General features: G+C 34.2%; 1 long non-coding RNA gene across 1 annotated transcript; it reads left to right on the top strand.

Moving 5' to 3' along the window:
* LOC107660494 (uncharacterized) lies at positions 1–1,778 on the top strand. The gene is made up of 3 exons (XR_001631006.1): positions 1–239; positions 409–532; positions 1,429–1,778. It is a non-coding gene; the product is annotated as an uncharacterized LOC107660494 (long non-coding RNA).
* Positions 1,779–5,576: the final 3,798 nt, after the last annotated feature.

Genomic DNA, 5,576 nt, shown 5'->3' with positions numbered 1-5,576 from the left:
AGTGCAGTGCTGTTCTTTGATTAGAACTCTTACTTAAAGGTTCCATGTCCAATTTTGTGTACATGCTTAGGGTCACATGCATGGGGACAAGATGCGTGAAGCGAATTACAGAGCAGCCATGCAGATATTTCAGAGAGTGAATACTTCACTCCTGCCTCAGAATATTCTAGATCTCCATGGACTGCATGTGGATGAGGCCCTTCATCATCTTAGTCAGGTTCTCACAGACAAGAATTTAGGTAAGTGAACCACTAACATACATACTTAAAAATAACATTCTATTATATATAGCAGTTGGATTGTACAGGTTTTGGTGTGTTGGATAATTTTTTGATTTCAGAGTCTGGCATTATCTTGAATGGATGTGTGTGTGTGTGTGTGTGTGTGTGTGTGTCTTTTTTTTTGTAGAATTCAGTCAGGGTTTGTGTGAGGCTCAGCTGTCAATCATCACAGGAAGAGGCAATCGCAGCCAAGGGGGAGTGGCACGCATCAGGCCTGCTGTACTAGACTACCTAAAAAATCATCACTACAGGTATACTAACTGCATCCAGTATTTTTGAAATATAAATTTTATATACAGTGGTGGAACACTAGTATTTTCTAATTTTCTAATTTTCTAATTTTCCAGGCTAAAAAATGTTTTTAAGTCAGTTATTTCAGTTATATCTTTTGCTGTAGTGTGTCGGTAGGAAATATCAGTTTACATTTCCAACTAATGCACCTAGGGCAAAAGCTGCTTTAAACACAAAGGATGGTCACACCAAATGTTGATTTAATTTAGTTAATAGAAGTTAATTGATAAAGAAAATCTATTTATGACATTATTATTGACAGCATCCTCATTTACAGCATTTTTACACAAGTGCCTAAAACTTTTAACAGCACTGTAGCTTTGCAGGTAGGTTTCTTGAAGCATCTTGGAGATGTTGCCACAGTTCTTCTGGATTTAGTCTGTCTCAGTTTGTTCTTTTTCTTCATGTCTTCATGTCATTGCAGACAGACTGGATGATGATGATGAGATGAGATCTCTGTGTGGAGCACTGGATGTTGTCAGACTCCTTGTGCAAACAAAAATCTCTGGATTATTACAATTAATGGCAAAATGAATGTTTGGAAATGTAAACTGATATTTCCTACTGACACACTACAGCAAATATAGAAATAACTGACTTAAAACCAATTTTAGCTGGTGAAAATACTAGGGTTCATAATAATTTTGGATATTAAAAAATTTAATAATTAAGGTAAAACAATTATAAATGTATATAATATATTTAATCTGATTATTTAATCTAGCAGAATTATAGAAACATTCTAGGGACTTAATTTGTGACCTTTTTATTTATTTTGTTATCTTGCATAACCAATTGTCATTATGTGTACATTTTGTGATTTCTTTCCCATCATTTCTTTTTGTCTTTCTTGCAGTTTTGCTGAGCCTAAGACTGGACTGGTGCTGGTCACACTTCATTAAGAGCTGCTACAATGAAACATTTACTTTTAGATTTCTCTCTTTCCACTGCCTTAATCCAAAGTGTCTTCTCTGCTGACTAATAGTGCCAGTAATTATACTGTTCTTTTGTCTTTTAACTACATACACCATTTTCATGTCTTTCTGTAATTGTGCAAAAGTTTATCCAAGTCATAAAAATCAACGTAGGCTACTACATATTTACACAGTGTTTTATAATGCATTGACCTGTACATACATATTATTCTTTATTGAATGTTTATTGATGCATCCTTATCCCACTAACTCACTAACTTGGCCCTTCCAGGCCACTTTCCTGCAGAGATTTGATCCTACCCTGATAAAACTCACCTGACTGTAGCCTTCTAGTAGTCTTGAAGACAATGATTAGCTGGTTCAGGTGTTTGATTAGGGTTGGAGCTAAACTCTAAAGGAAAGTGGCCTGGAAGGGCCAAGTTTGCCCACCCCTGCACTACCTGATCCCACTTCCTAATCGTAATCACTACAATTTTACGTAATTAGGTTTTTTTGTTTTTTGGCCTTTTGTAACCTTATATTTATATATATAATGGTCACACATTTTTCATAACCAGACCATATAGGAGAAAAAGTGGGTTGTTATTCAGGTACTTGTTTGATATTTAATTGTATTTTTATTGTACATGATTTTGTTTTGTAGTAACATTGTTTTGATCCATACTTTTGGTTTATAAGTGTTACGTCAGTTTTACAAGACCTAGGATGTTGTGTATGGAAATGGGAATGGGGATGTCGTAGGATGGCTTATTCTCTTCAGTGTTGGAATATATCGAAATACGTTAATAGAGTTTCTGGAAATATAAATGCTGATCCTCAATCAGCTTTGCATTTTAGTTTGTTTGTGAGCAGCTCCTAGATCAGAATTGAACATTTTATGTTGCTATGCTGTGCTAGTATTTGATTTTTAGCTCAGCTTTGGTTTTTATATTTCCAGTTGAAAATGTTGATACCACACATATTTTATAGACATCTTAATGCTGCTATGCAAATCACAATTCTTGTGTAAGAATTTGTTCTGAAAAAATATTTTTGTGAAATTGTATATTTTGAACCTCAAAAGATTTTATATGTAAACTTTTGTTTTATTTTTGTTAGAAATTATGGTTGGAAAAATCTGAACAGAAGAATAAAGTCTTAACATGTACAAGCTTTGATTCTTTTGGTGAAATGAAAATGTTATGCAATTAGCACAGCTCTGGGGGTTAGCGTCGCATGTGCTTGGAGCACAAAATCACAGCTGAACATTTTCTGCATCCTCATGTCTCTTTCTCTATATTTCCCCTTTAATCAGTAGAAACCGTTGGTGGAGGAAAATATAACTCAGCATGTTGAACGCTCAGTAGCTGACGTTTGTTTCAAGTAAAGGTCAGATTCCTCCGTGATGAAAGTGGCAGCTGTTGAAGTGAGTGCAGTGCACTTCCTCTCCATCAGAGGGCGACACTGTTGACTCACCAACTTACTTCTTGCCATCTGAAATTGAATATAAGGCTTTATTTACACAAACAACTTGTTTGCTGTATTGATTATAAATGTTCAATGCCCTTCAAAATTGTCATTGGAAATTTGAATAGTTTGAATTGCTCCCTTTTGTTTGTTTACCAGTGGTAAACACAAATGTGAAGTCCAAGAAAAAACTATCATGCTTGAATTACATGCCCTTTTATAACCTAAACAAGTGCTCTGATATTGTGGTAATTATTCTTTTTCACGTAAACGTCATGTTTTGTTTGAGATCTGAGAGACTCTCGGGCTTTTTAAATACAATACTGTCTGGCAGTCCTCTCTAAAATGTGTCTACTTGGTGATAAAATAATTTCAACTGGAAATAAGTATTAATTTCAAAACATATTTACATATACATAAACATATTTACTATACAGACAGCACATAGTCTCAGGGACCCCAAAACAAAGAACAAACAGTAAATCTCATCAGGACATGAGAGTTGATGTAGGGCTTGATCTTGTTATTGTTTGTATCTTTGTTTCTTTGCTGCATTACCTGCATTAGTTTCACGTATGAGTTCTTGACTGCAGAAGAAGCAAGACTCAATACCGTAGATGTGCTGAGAACGTCACAGCGGAAGCTTAGAAGAGATTTGATGTACGATTTTACAGAGAAAAGAGCCCAGCCTCGCATTTCACTTCCCTCTACTAGAGGATGCAACATATGCTCTGTCTGTGAAGGCATATATTTTCTCTCTGTGTTTAAGAGTATTTGAATTTCCTGAGTTTAACTGTTTAACTTCTGAGAAATATGCAGCTTTCGACTGAGTTCTGATCTTTTCTTAATGCTTAATTAAATTACACGAAATAACATGCTAAATTGAGTTGAAGAGTTCAAAGAGGTGAGTTGCTTTCTTTGTAATACATTTATTAACTATATTACGCTTCAGTTTAAAACTGTGAATCTGTTTTATAAATGTATAAATGTATTTTCTATCTATAAACTTATTTCATCTGCATAAATTGATCAACAATCCAAACCTGGTATTTGCAGTGTTCATTATTTGTAAGGTTCTTAACCGGTTTAAATTTAAATGAATTATTTTTAAATGTTGATTGAAATTGATATTTTTTAAATATACATTTTTTTTGTGTCTTTAAAAAATGAAAATCATAACGTTCTTGTTCCCTGGTTTAATATAACGTGGTTACCAAGGGCTTCATTAAATACATTGAAAAATAAATTATTTTTTGATGAACAAAAATCAAAATAAGAAAGTATTTTATTCTATATTTGTATTATACCTTACAATGCTTGTGCTCCATCACCGAACCTCTAAATTTAGATTATTTTTCCAATGCTCAGTATTTCTTTCAAGAAGCACACAAGACTTTAAGAATCCTGATGTGTTTCAGCTGTCGATGAAGATATAATTACTGGAGTCATTTTAAAACACGGTATTTTCTATATTGGCACAGAACTGTATCTAAACCGTAGAGACTATTAAATACTTGCCAGATTATTCTTATTCTTAAGAGTAGTCTGATAATGTCAAAAAGTGTTTTCAGACAGAATACATTACAAACATTTGGCCTGTTGTGGTATTAACTGGAGCAGCTGTTTGAATCATCAGTGTACTTTCCTCTCATGACAGCCATGTAGGCCTAGGAAGTGTAAGCCATTGCCATTTCGAGAATCATCTATAAGGTTGTGTTATGTCAAAAATATCCTTACCAGCACTGGCCCATAGATTTATTAAATAAACAAACAAATATGCTGTGGAAATTGTGTTAAACAGCATTTTTTAGAACACTCATAACAAAAAATTCTTAAATTCGACTTTAGTCAATATCAATGCTGTTGTCAACGGGAAGCGTTGTCCCAGGCCTCATAATGAGAGAGGTCTACTGTGCTCTGTAATTTAGCGGGACATTGTACTACATTTCACTTCTATGAAACACGAGGAGAAAATGAAAAATTGAGTGATTGTTTATTGCATGATGTTGTAGTATTTCTTTTTTAAATGTATATTTAGCACAAAAATGAGAACGAGAAATTGACAGAATTCTCACGTCGTTTCGATCTTGTATGACTTTCTTTATTCTGTGGAACACAAAGGAATGTATTTTTAAGAACGTTGCAGTCGAAACAACATCTGACCCCATAGACTGTCACTGTATGGACCAAAAAAAAGAAAAGAATGAGACACATTTCAAAATAGTTTTTTTTGTGTTCCACATAAGAAAGAGAATCATACAGGTTTGGAATAACACAAGTCTGAGTAAATGATCATTTCTTTAAATATGAGACAAATTAGATTACATATAAATCTATTTAAAAAAAACTCATTGTGTTGGCGCCGATGGCCTCGTGGGCAGCGCACTGACTTGTAGCACTGTTGCGCTTTGGGTGTCCCGAGTTTGAGTCCTGGCTTGTGGAGCTTTCCCGATCCCCCCCACTTCCCTTCCTGTTGACCTTCTGTCCTATCTAAATAAAAGGCCTAAAATGGCAAAAATAAATCTTAAAAAAAGAAAAAACTCATTGTATGAAAACATTTCTTGGTGTTTTGTGATTGCATAATAGTAATTGTACTTTTTTATTCTTTCAACTAAGCCAGAGT

This window comes from Sinocyclocheilus anshuiensis, unplaced genomic scaffold (genome assembly GCF_001515605.1).
Source record: "Sinocyclocheilus anshuiensis isolate Anshui unplaced genomic scaffold, SAMN03320099.WGS_v1.1 scaffold2542, whole genome shotgun sequence".
NCBI lineage: Eukaryota > Metazoa > Chordata > Actinopteri > Cypriniformes > Cyprinidae > Sinocyclocheilus > Sinocyclocheilus anshuiensis.
This window is presented reverse-complemented; position numbering and strand designations above follow the sequence as displayed.